This window comes from Aptenodytes patagonicus, chromosome 7 (assembly GCF_965638725.1).
Source record: "Aptenodytes patagonicus chromosome 7, bAptPat1.pri.cur, whole genome shotgun sequence".
Classification (NCBI taxonomy): Eukaryota; Metazoa; Chordata; class Aves; order Sphenisciformes; family Spheniscidae; genus Aptenodytes; species Aptenodytes patagonicus.
The window spans coordinates 21418969-21432315 of record NC_134955.1 but is presented as its reverse complement, the minus strand read 5'-3'; the positions used below and the strand labels follow the sequence as shown (position 1 = coordinate 21432315).

At 45.6% G+C, this 13347-nt stretch overlaps 1 protein-coding gene across 5 annotated transcripts in view; it reads right to left on the bottom strand.

The window, feature by feature from the left end:
* The window catches only part of C7H11orf24 (chromosome 7 C11orf24 homolog), a 30982-nt gene extending 18395 nt beyond the window's left edge, over positions 1-12587 (bottom strand). For 2 of the 5 annotated variants that reach the window (XM_076344300.1, XM_076344304.1), the window contains exons 1-4: positions 12521-12587; positions 11490-11612; positions 7190-7294; positions 143-277 (exon numbers count right to left, since the gene is read on the bottom strand). The gene's annotated coding sequence lies outside the window, so the exon portion shown is untranslated. Of the gene's footprint in view, positions 1-142; positions 278-7189; positions 7295-11489; positions 11613-12459; positions 12500-12520 lie in introns of those variants that run through there. The other 3 variants (XM_076344301.1, XM_076344303.1, XM_076344302.1) reach the window with 3 other exon arrangements.
* Positions 12588-13347: the final 760 nt, after the last annotated feature.

Sequence of the window (13347 nt, the reverse complement as noted above, 5' to 3'; positions counted from 1 at the left end):
CCACCCTGGTCCAAAGATGAGCTCAGCATAAACTAATTATCTAGGTCAAGAGACTGCCTGGGGGAGGTTGTCCAAGCATGGACAACAAAAACAAGGATAAGAACAAACCTGTGAAAGCCACACTACAAGTAGTAACTCTTACCGCTCACTTCGATACACTGAATGGTGTTTTGAAGACTTCGGCTCCAATGTAATCCAATACAAATCTGTCTGATATCATCAGATCACAGCAGAACACCATTACAGGTCAGGAATCAACAGCTGGAACAGGCTGTGTCTGAATGAAATGAGATACAAAACAAAAGGCATGCCAAGAATTAAGTAATTCACACTTGAATTAACATGCACATCCTGCCTACCAAACCCCACCTTTTGCTCCAAATCCAGTTTGCTGCTAGAGTCTCTGCAAGCCTGGAATGAGAAAAGGCTATAAATACAGAAGAGCGAGGACCCAGGTGGCCAGCACCAAGGTACAACACTTCTTCAGCCTCATCCTTTAGAGCAAGTTTAGGATCCTCAGAACTAGACATCAGACAAGTCCAACTTGCAGGCTGGAGAGTCCCATTGACTGGTTGTAGGGGCCTCCCACCCAGAAACCCACCCCCACCCTCTCAGCTGCTCTTGCTCCCGTTAGAGACTGTTCAACTACTCATGAAGCAGTGGTAAATCACACCAGTAAACTGCATCAGTTTAGAGCCAGGTACACAAGGTGAACTGGCACCAATTCTGCTTTCCTTGAAAGCTGCAATTTGTAGTAAACCAAGAACTACCCCATAAGCAGCAGAGTCATCCGTACAGAAGGACAGGAACCTCAGAGTGACAGAATGCATGCTCTGGCATGATAACTGTCAACTACTAGGAAGTGTATTTGCTTCTTAAAATCATCCAGAAACCTGAGAGTTTCCAATGGAGATCAAAGCAAACCCCAGAGCTATCTTTTAAGTGACTGAATGAGTCAGAGGACCAGCAGTCTCCTCTTCTCCTCAGGTTCCCTCTCTATTCTGGGTCAGTTTAATGGAGAACCAGCATCTTCTCAGGATTTGAGGGAGAAGGGTCCTTTGTGGAAGGCTGTGGCCATCTCAGTAAGAAGTTGGAAGAGCAACTTCCCAAGCTGTTTCTGATAGATCTAATGCCAATGCTCACTTCCAAAAGGCCTAAAATTAAAGAGGCAGAGAAAGTTAGTTCCCCTAGCCTTAAAGCATGGTTGGGCACAAGGTGCCCCGGCAAGGCAATATGAAGGAAGATTGCAACTAATGCCAGGTTTTCACCTTCATTAACAACCGGTGGGCCACCAACTTTCAAACATAAACAAACAAGAAAAAGAAAGAACATTTCCACTGGATGTTGGGCAACAACCCTCAGGTCTTCCAGCTCCCCTCTGTAATTCCAAAGTTAACCTTTCTTTTTTTTTTTTTTTTTTATAAAACTCTGAAGCACCTCTTTAAAAGAGGTACTTTTGCCTTTCACACAGAAATTTGTCTTTAGGCTTATAAGGCAAGAGCCAACAGAGCAAATCTCAGTCTAGCAAGGATTAAGTCTTACAAAACCTGTCACGGTACTAAAAAAAGGTGCATTTGCTTTTAATGGAGAAAAGACTGGGCATGCTCCACTTTATGGAAGAATCAGCTCCAACCAGGTCACTGTGACAGCACCTCTCTGAGACCAGAAGCTGTGACCGAGTTGTGTGTCTCATTATCTAGCATGGTTAGCCTGCACCTAAAGCTAGCAATAAGCTTTAGTTATCATAAACGAAACATTTGCACAACCTGTTCTTGGCTATAGAACATTTATGTATTTAGCAAAAGCATGATATAACCTGAAAACACAGCTCTAAGCCTGACGACATTGTATCAGAAAACCTTTCATCAGCAGGAAGTACGTAAATTATTATCCCAATGTCAGTAACCAGGACTTTAGAAGGCAGAATGCAGATAATATTCAGGTGAACCACCATGGAGAAGGAGGGTTCTCCATCAGAAGAGGCTCTGCTCCAGGTCCAGTGTCCCAGTTCAGAGCGATGATGCCAGAGACACAGAGGGAGCAGGGCAAGGAGACACCATCTCCCCTACCAGCTGCATCTCAAACAATGTGAGCACCCACAGGAGGGTTTACCAAAGCTATTATAACAGCTCACACTTTAAACTCACTAATTTTCCTGACAGTCTGGCTGTAACTGAATAGTCAAGTACTTTTAGCATTCAGTGGAAGGATCTTCATGAGTTTCATTTGCAAGTGTAGAGAAATTAAAGGCTTCCTCTGCCCTAGAAAGCAGCACTTCTGTCTCTACCACCTTCCCCAAAAAATCCAGCTTCTGTCTCAGCACTCAGCTTCTTGGGCATCTGAGCCTCTTTACAGGAGGGCACTTTCACTTCAATTGCCTGAAATGGTATCATGAGGTAAATCTACCCAAGCAGATAATGGAGCAGAAAAAGTGCCCTGCAGTGAGGATTAGATGTTCACAGCATGGGTTGGGGTTTTTTGGGGTTATTTTGGGTTTTTTTTGTGTATGTGTTTTTTTGGGGTTTTTTTTGTGTGTGGTTTTTTTTTTTTACCATCTGAAGAGGAATTACATGTCAAATCTCACTTAGCAAATCCTTTAGCACTGACAGGCCAAGACAGAAAACTCTCTCTTCCCCGCATATTAACATCTACAACATCAAACAATCTCTAACCACTTAAACTGCATGCCCACCATTTCAGTCTTTGCTTTTTAAAGGTGCTGCACATTTCCTTCATTTCCCTCCGGCAATAACTTTCTTGGAGACGAGAGAAAAATACTGAAATAAATCTGTACATGTGTTTTATTTACAAAGTCTCTCCTTCATCCAGACATCCTTTATGCAGATGAATCACCACATGAAATCCAGTGTTACGGCTGTATGTTCATTAGATGGCATTCACTGTATCTTGCTCAGAAGCAACTGTAAATGTGAATGCTTGAGCATGCTGTGGGATACACAATTTTGGAGCATGTTTTTTAACTCCAGAAGGAACCTCTGCAGTTGTAATCTTACTGATTTCAATATGGTTCTGCAAACAAATTTGTCCCAAGACATGCAATAACCTAAGAGTTCATTTAGCAGAAGGGTTTGCAGTTTTCAGTCAACTCCCAGGGGACAGCTTGTCCACTCCACAGTTTGCATTACATCTGTTCCCACTTTCAGAGGGGTCAAAGACCAAGTGGAGAACATACCACCCAGAAAGAACTGCTTGCCAATACTGCCAAAACCTGCAGAGAAAAAAAAAAAAAAGCAACCAAAACCCACAAACCCCCTCACCTCACCAGCATTTTCTGTTTATATTTTATTCTAAAACTCTCTTTCATTCAGATATTCCTTATGAGGATGGGTCAGCAGCACCGGAAATCCACTTCTGCTACAGATGTTTATTTGCTGAATGGATTTCATTGCATCAACACATATCCAGCTTCTAGACATTACAAGATTTTCAAAGCCTAGAAATCCTTGCTCCCTTTGCAATGGATAGAAAAGCAACAAACGGGAATTTGTGAATACACCGGATCCAGTCAAAAGCTGTTTGCTAAATAGAAAACAAATCCAACTTCCGTGCTTTTGCTTTTCAAGTCAGCTGATAACAAAAGCCATCTGCATTACAGCTCCATCCAGGCCACGTGCTTCTCAGGCTCAAGCAGCAAGCATTCCTGAAGAATGTTATCAGCTGTTTCCATGTCAGCATATCTGCCTTAGGCAGCAATTCTTCAAACACACAAAGCACGTGTTTAACTTTATATGTGAGAGTAAGTCTAGCAGAACTAGTGGAACCTGTGACCTGCATAAAATTGTCATGTAACCCCTGGCAGGCTCATGACATTACATTCCCCTGCTGGCTTCACTGCCCAAAATGTGCCCACTAGAGCCACATATACCCCAGACGTCATCAGTGATGAATTTCAGCCACAGCACGTGCCTACTCCAGCCATCTCAGAGATGGTCACTGCAGCCAGAACACTTGAATCCTGCCATATCTACAAGGCAAATATACACTGTTGACCATCCCTCGAAAAATACCATCATAGATGAAGATATAATTGTTCTTGGTGTCAATTATCGCCTTGCTTAATGGCTTCAGGAAGAGTCAACACAGCTTTTGTAGCAGAAAATTCTCTTTCATATATAAAATCTTTGAGGCTATTCATTACACGTGGATTTGTATGAAGGTTTTTGGTGAGGGACCATTTCAAAGTTCTAATGCAAACTAAGATGCTTTTGGCTACAAAGAAAGGCTTTTGCATGGACTGGTAACTGATTCGAATAGGAAACAAAGAGCAGAAAGAAGCCATAGCTTTTTACAAGGACAAGTGGCCACCAGTGAAGTTCTAAAGATCTGTGCTGGGGCCTCTGCTATTCAATGCACACAGAAGATTTGAAGAAAAAGGGAATAGAGGGAGGATATTGGCTTTTAACTGAACTGCCAGAGGATCTCATGATACCAAGTGTCGGGCGATGATGTCTCTATCCAACACTACCGATCACTGTTGAAGACAATACTGTACTAGGCAGACCTCTGCTTCTACCTCATGCGGATAGTCTCATGCATTTAAGGTCCACTAACATGGCGCACTAAGCTGACTGATGAAGAAGTCCTACAGCTTTTATTGACAGAATGTCCACTGCACCATTTTTAATAAAGGCCCAGAAGCAGTGGTGTGGACATACAGTTCACATGACAAAGGCCAGAAGCTCTTCTAGAGACATGGGAACCTACACACCATGCAAACTAAGTTTATTTTGTACCAGGTAGCTTGGCCAGAGTTATGACTTCCAGTTAGACATTAAAGAAGCTCTCTGCACAATTTTCACAGAATCACCGAATAGTTGAGGTTGGAAGGAACCTCTGGAGGTCATCTGGTCCAATCCCTCTGCTCATGTAGGGCCACCTGTGGCCAGTTGCCAGGACCATGACCAGATGGCTTTTGAATATCTCCAGGGATGGAGACTCCACAACCTTCCTGGGCAACCTGTGCCAGGGCTCAGTCACCCTCACAGTCAGAAAGTGTTTTCTGATGTTCCGAGGGAAACTCCGGTGTTTCAGTTTGTGCCCATTGCCTCTGGTCCTGTCACTGGGCACCACTGAAAAGAGCACTCTCCCTTCAGGTATTTATATACATTGATAAGATCCCTGAGCCTTCTCTTCTCCAAGCTGAGCAGTCCCAGCTCTCTCAGCCTTTCTTCATAGGAGAGTTTCCCAGAACAGAAGTTGCAACACCAATTCAAGAACAGAAGCCTCTACAAATGTAGAAATGAAGGACAGTTCATATGGACTGCGCTAATGGCCATGTGACACAGCTTAATGCACTGTCAGGAAGAACTGTCACCTTCAAGGGCATATGCTCCACCTCACTATCAGGTGAGAGGTGGTCTTCAGCCATAGCACTTACACTTCTTGTTCCTAAAGGAGCTCTGCATAGCAGTACCATGTTGACACAACACAGGAGCTGCTGCTCTTACAAACGAGGCCATTTTTAGGCATGGAAAGCATTTGAGATACATCAGGCTTAGCAGTTCTACATCAGCCTCAGCAAATATTGTAAAGACACTACATCATCTGTATCACAAACCAAGGAAGATACTGTGACTATCCCACAAAAGCCTCGCTATAAAAAGGAACTGAAAGATTAAATAGGTTTTGCACATTTTGTAGAACTCTAGATAATTGTGATTCATTAACAAAAAAAAGGACTAATGACAAAAAACGCTTGAGCAGGGAGCATGTTTGCTCCTTTCAAAGCTGGTCTCAAGTTTTCACACTCAGACCAGCTGGTCATGCCTACAGTCCCAGCACTTTCCATCATGCTCATAAATAAGATATTTTCCAAACAAAATTTTTTAAAAAATGAAACCTGGGTGTAGAATGTTTTCTTTTAAAGGAGGGAAGCACATTGCTTCTTTTTTAAGCCTCATCAAATCAAAGAGTGTCAGAAACCCACATGAAGATTCACAGAAGTTGCTGTGAAATCCTAGTGACAACATCATCTTTCCAGATCAGCTAGGATACGAAGAGCTTTAGAAACAGGAAGAAATGATAACTTAAAAGAAAACTGGTCTCAGCAGAAAAAAACCTTGATCAGCACAGCTGAGAAAGGCAGAAAAAAATGTTTATAGCAATACTTATTGTTTATTAAGTTAACAATTAGACCAGCACCCATTTACTGCGGGTAGAGATCTAGGGAGTAAATGTTCTTTGCTTGGACATGGAGAACTTCAACTTATCACTGGGCATTTCTCACTCATCAGAAACTCCAACCCTTAACCCCCTTAATAAGCCAATCTCCTGTTTATCTTATGGCAAAAAAATTAGAAAGCTTCTTTTCCACCATGCTCTCCTTTTTTTAATTAGATATGGGAACTTAAGTCCAGATGCTACTGCTAGCAAAAAGACACACTGATGATGTAAAGTTTCATCAAAAGGATGATGATGTAAAGGAGCTTTGCTGACAAAAATACACCAGCCCAATCTTTGTAACACAGGTCAGTCCACAGCACGACAGGACATCAGTTCGAAAGAGCAGAGCGTAAGAAAGATAGACCAACCCTCCCTTATCTCACAGGTGGAAAAAAAGGCATGAGAAGACTGATCCATTTGTGTATAGCTATGGGAGGAAATGGTCAGAGCTGGAAATGAAAATCGAGTCTCTTGAAATCCAGCTTAGTGCATGAGCTGCAACTACTTTTCCTATTGAAAGCATATATTTAGTAAGAGTGTCATTAAGAGCATCTCAGGAACATCCAGAAATTCCTGCTGTGGGGTTTGTCTTTTCTGAAGGAGAGGGGGAAGAGGAGTGTTCCTATAACATAAATCACATACAAATCAAAAATAGTCAATAGTAAGATTCAGGGAATGATGTACATTGAGAAATAAGGAAGCGAAGAGGTAGCACAAACACATGAAGTAGCCTCTTCTCCAATTAACGGCTTGCTTAATCTTAAATGGATCCCAAATATTTTCCTTCAACTGGTTTGCATTGATAACACTTCTACATTTATTCCCTGTCCTTCAATTTATTCCCGGTTGATGAATAGGGATGAATTTTGCCCTCACCCATCTGCACATGCTCAGTTCCTGCTGACTTCTACAAGATTTCCCTCTAGTAGTGGACTTGTTTCATAGCAGTTTCAAATCGGTCCAGAGGGAGCAAAAGAAAAAAATAATTTTGAGTGTAGAAACTTACCAGGCAAACACTTGTAACTGTTTTCTTGCTGTCAGGAATTATCGTGCCTTTAGGGGAAGCAAAAGCCAATAAAAGCCTGGATACAGTAGGACTACACCTGAAAGCCTAGGAAAAAAAAAAAAAATGTGTAAAATATTACCGTATGCAACCAGAGAGCCACTTCTCTGAGACTGTCAAAGCATTTTCACAAAGAGATGGGAGAGTGGAAAGGTTTATCCTGCTTTTTAATACAGAGAAGCCAAACAAAGAAAGATAGAGAAGACGACTTGGCAAAAGAACATGCTTAATCCTATTAAAATTAATGAGATTTCATCCTGGTCTCCACACACAAGTTGTATTGGGAGTTTAACTTAAGTGGATTTAAACCCAGATTTAGTTAAAGTGCTGCAAAGTCTCCCCAAGCCAAACAAATATAAATCCAACACAAATATACATGCAACATTCAACGCAAATTTCATCAAATCACTTTTCTCCCCCCCTTTTTTTTATAAAACAAATCTAAAACCAGTGTATCTTCTCTAGCTGAAGTATGGGCTCAAGTGTTTTAGTGAAGTATTGCATAAGCAGTTCTCCAGGCCTGGCACCAAATCAGCTGGAGCTCAGGGAAGGCAATCCCAAAGCCCTCCTGGATAGTCAGAGGCAAGAGGGTCATCATTAGCAGAAGCAGTGACGGTTGTGAAGAGGACTTGTTGAATGTCTCAATGAATAAAAAAAATGGCCCTTGTACACAGGTAACCTCCCCTTCCCTCTCTGTGTATTTAGGGAATAACGGAGGGAGCTATGGATGCTTGGACACTTTATAGCCACATCTGCAGAGCAATTTAGTTGTCCTTTAGAGGACACAGCTCAACTGAGACTCCCCAAGCAAAGGTGACAGGAGCTGTGGCAATGTACAGAGATAATCCTGGCATGCAATTGCAACCTGCACCAACTGCGCAGACCTAACTTCCTGCTCAAATGGAGGAGCCGGCTGGTTCCTCAAGCAGGTGCAAGATGTACAGATGGACTGTGGGTCCTGCCACATGCATTGGGTGACAGCCCAGCTGGCTGCAAATAAACAAGCACCCATATCCCTGGCTCTCTGCCCTCCGTTCCTTTCTTCATACCACACTGTCCTACAAGAAAAAACAAACAAGTGCCCAATATGCTTTCCAAATGGTTGACAAATTATCATGTGAACTGGGCAGAAAGGATGTGATGGAAAATCCAGGCTCACACACTGTTATTCCAGAGATCTCACGTTCTGCAAAGTGCATTTGAAGACTAGCTCTCCCACCATGGCGACGCAGCCATTGAAGACCATGTTTCAGTCCCCCTCCTGTCCGACAACACTGCACAGCACCGACTCGGTGTCAGTGCAGTAGCACCCCCACCTCTCAGCACTGAAACCCAAGATGTGATCCTTGAGGCCAAGTCCACAACGGCAAAGAAAAACAAAGCCAGCAAAGGCAATGGAAGACTGCCAGAAGTTTTGGCACCTACACTGATCAACACTCAAAATTGCCCAGAGGAAACTTCATTTCAGTGATAATCACAGTAAGGCACAGCAGAGCCATCAGCTAAATGCAGGGTTTCCACAAATACACGTAAAGAACCAAAACAACGAGGAAGCCAGACAGCACAACAGCAAGCAGCTAAGTGCTGCTCTACACACCAGCGAGGCAAGCGTGTGGTTTCACTGAGCATTAAAACCCACTTCTGCAGATTTGCCACTTGGTTTTGTTGGAGAAGTTGTCCACAGGAACATGCGGCAATGTCCATGCAGACATTCCTTCAAGAAGGGGGTCCTCGTACCACACCAAAGATACGTTGTCCTTTCCTGGATGAATTGCTGTACCACAGGCACCCTGGGCACCTTACCTACATGGTAACCTCCTTGGATTGCCAGCAGTCAAAAGCTGGAGGAGCTGTGAACAACTTTTCCAAAGTGCACAACCAGCTCCTGCCTGCACTCATTTTCAGCATTGCTACTGTCCCTGCAAGTGCAAGCAGCATCCTTGCACCCCAGCTGTCAACTCACAGACCCCGCTGACTCCTCCAAGTCTAAGTTGTAGAAAGGGAACCACAACTTCAGTCCAAGGGAGCAGAATCGACAGGAGGAACGAATGCATTAAGTGCTTGCTACAGTCCAGAGAGAAAGGGTTCAATCACAGTTTACTTCACAGGACTTCTTGGCTTCCCAGTCAACAAAGTCAACAGCCCTTTGAGGGTCCTTCCCAGACCCAAACAGGCTGGGTATCATTGACAGTTGTGGTATGACAAAGGGTTACACCTGCAGGACAGGCTGGAAGCCAGGAAGGGAAGCAATCTTGCTGAGCCAGAGCGGACAGTGTCAGATGGCATCCAGCAACAGCACATGCAGTAGGGATAGTGCCCTCCCAGTCCTTTTAAGGGTAGGGGGGAAAAAGGCCACAGAGATCATCTAGCTTGGCTCCTGGTGCAGCATAAGCCATGGAGTTTCATCCAGCAATTACTGTGCCAGGGCGGCGGGAAGGGTATCTCATCTACCGCACAAATGAACTTTGTACCAGCTCTGTATTCGTAGGGATGAACACCTCCTTCAGAAAGGCATCCGATCCCAATTTAAACACTTCAAAGGGCAAATGGCCAGCTGGTGTGGATTGTCATTGCTCTGCAAGGGAGCCGTAGCAATGCACAGCAGCCGAGGATCTACATGCAAGTGCTGGCGAATTGACTGCTTTTTCCTCTGGCTTTCCCAGTGCGTAATTGTTCTTGCTTTTAGAAGTTTATATCAAACACAAAGCAACAATTAAAGGGCAAGGATAGATCTAAAACAGACATTAGCAGTGCCTGAACATGTTTATATGTGGGGTCCAGCGATGAGAGCAGAAACAGGTCAGAGCAGATGGATCTGAGCACGGCTGTTCAGCACATGCATGCAAGCAATGTAGAAGATCTCCATATGGAGACGAGGGCTGTGAGGAAATGTATGTGCATGACACCCAGTGATCTGCGTGACTGCTCTGAGCCATAAGCCCAGCATCACTCAGAACATGCATGTCAGCCAGGATGAAGCAGCTGCTGCAATACACCTGGTTTGTGGGTACGCAGAAGAGCAACAAGTTCATTCCTCCTACATCCAAGTCCCCCCTAATTTTTCACTGCAAATATGCTGCCATAAACTCTTTCTGGACTTGCTTTACAGCGCTTTCAGTTTATAAAATCATGTTCAAGCATGGATGATGATACATAGAACACGTGCTTGGTTAACACTATGTGTCAGAGCATGGGGAGACATCAGCAGAACTGTATACTAAAAGCTTCATGGAGAAAAGTTTTATCCGTGCCTTTAAAAAAACAAAAAGAGGTAAGAAACTCTACCCAAACAAACCAATTCTTCATGGCTTCTTCATACAAAGTGTTGGACATTTCCAGCATGCACTGCTTTAAACAAACATCTCCATTCCTCAACGTCCCTGTGACATTTTCCCTTGAAAATTTAGTCAGTCACATACAACTGAAAAAGTCAGCTACTACATTTAAAAGTAGCTGTATTACCTAACCCTGTAATCCAGGGTGTGCAGCCAGACATTTTAAATACATTATCAGGCCTCCAGCATGGAAGTTTTTCATCACTGAAGCTTGAAATTTCACTTGCAAATTACTCCCATTGCCTTTGAAAAGTCTGTGCCAGGAGACTTCCCTTAGAAGGCAGAGGCTGTAGGTTGCATGGATATGCCAAGTAGAATGTCAATAGCAGATAACCAGATGCAAAGTCTGTTTTCTGGCAGATGGGTTTATAAATCCAGCAGGGAATTTGCAATTAAAACAAAAAATAAAGATGTCTGCACCAACGTGTTGAGAGGCATGTAGTCTGGAATTTCCCCCAGAAAAGTACTAAAACAATACATGTGTGTATACATACATTATATATATATTTATATATAAAAACTAGAACCAAGCAGCAAACATGCACAGCAAGTGCATTAATCTACTACAGACGTGAAAGCTAATAACAATGGATAGATTCCTTCTAAACTATCCATTACCATGTAATGGACTGCATTAACATATATAGTAGTGGATGATTATGGTAGATAAGTAAGATTAATACAGAAATACACGCACTTTTGAGAGAGAGAGACACTGCATCAACATGCATTTTATAACCTAGTTTTCAAAGCTACTGATCAGCCACAAACCCTCTGAGGTCTAAAGGGCACCAAATGCTCACTATCAGCGAGTTTACCTCACTCAGCAAGGCTGCAACTTAGCTCAAGATGGGGAGGATTAGTATTTCTATGGGTTTGTTCCTCCAGTAAGCAGTCAGTTAACTCACTTTATCAGGAAACAGGAGTGCTGTTGCATGACCAAGCCTGGCAAGGATTCAGTCAGCTAACATGTAGGACATCAAGGCACCTTACTTGACAGGATCCTGAGACAGGATTTTTCTTTGCCAGTCCTAGAAGACAAGGTTTAGGAGACAGCAGAGGGGAAAGTTAAAGGATTCACTGAATCCACCAGAACAAGATCCACTGCAATAGGGTACCCCCACAGGATGCTGTATTTGAGAGCTTGGTCAAAGAACAGTATTTATTCTTCCTACCATTTACTGGATTCCAGCTGATATCTTGCTAACATTGCCAAGGGTACAGTTAAACCTACTGAAAACCTTTACTTAAGGTACAATAAGATGAAAGATTTCAGTATGATACCACACAAAGCAGGATTCCATTTACAAAGGTAATCTCAATTGTACACACTTGACATTATTTATTCAGAGACAAGATATTTTTACGTATCTGTGATGCCATGCATAAGGGTGATCTGCTACAGACACCGTATTTTTGAGGTGGTCCATAGGGCCTAAAAATGTTACGTTTCGGGCAGTGAATTACTTGCCGAGTCCATCAGCTCTCTTCCCCGCAATGAAACTTGAGTTTCCTCCGCTCCCACCTCCCCAAGAACAAAATCAACAACGAGCACGCACGCATTGCATTGCAGGGGAGCAACGGGCGAGCGCAAAGCCGTCACTTCCACGATTGCTTTAGGGGGCTTGCAACTTATTTGCAGATTTATTTGTAACTTCTGTGGCAGTTTACGGGAACAGCTGCCAAACCTCTGCTCCCCCGCCAGGCCGCGGCCACCCGTCCCCGTCCCGCCCGCGGTCCGCAGCGGCTCAAACCGACACCCGCTCGACGGCCCCCCCCACCCCGGAGATCCCTGTCCCCGCCGCTCACCCGGCACGGCGTCCCCCCCCGTCCCCGCTTCCCCAGACCCGGGACGAGCCACCGCCCGCCCGCACTCACGACGTGGCAGAGCCCGGCAGAGGGCACGGCCCCAGGGCAGCGGGGCGGAAGAGGCGCTTACCCCGGCGGAGGCGGCCGCACGCCCGGCGCCGGCGTGGCCCCGAGGGGGAACGAGAGGAGGCCGGCCCTCCAGCGCCCCGCCACATGCCACGGCCTCGCCCCGCCCTGGACACGCCCCCTCCTCTCTCATTGGCCCGTCCGCCTATTGGCCCGTCCGCCTACCGCCCCGCCCCCTGCCGCCCCGGCCGCACCTCCTTCCCTTCCGCCCCGCCCCCTCTGCCCGCGCCGGGGGCGGAGCGTCTCCGTGCGCAGGCAGCGCTTTTCACCCCGGAAACACCGAGGCGCTGGGGGCACAGGGCGGGGGGTGGCTACCTGCCTTCGGAAGTGACGTATGCCACGGGGGCGGGCCTTGGGCCGGGGCGTAGGGGGCGGAAGCGGCCCGCGGGCGTCGTGTCGTGTCGTGTCGTGTCGCGTCGCGTGCCGTAACCCGCTTCTGGGTTCGTGTGGCGGCCGGAGCCGGCCCGCTGGCCCCGCCTGGCGGCAGTGCGAGCCCGGCACCAACCGTCCCCGCGGCTGCCGGTCTGCGGGGCCGCCGCCTGCCCGAGCCCCGGCCCGGGCGGCCCGTACCGCCCCCGTACTCTCGGGGAGAGCTTCGCTGCCTTCGCTGCGGACCCGCCCGGCCCCTCGCGTGGCTCCGAGCGGCAGCGCTGGCCATGCTGTCGTTTCTCTACAGCTACACCAAACCGCAAATGGCCCCGGTTGCTGTTACTATGTATAAATTACCCTAAATGTGCACCGCAGCTTAAGATCTTTGCTTAAATTTTAGAGTTTGGACTAGGATATGCTCGTGAGAAGCTATAATCAGATGAGGTGTTTTCATTCTGAATT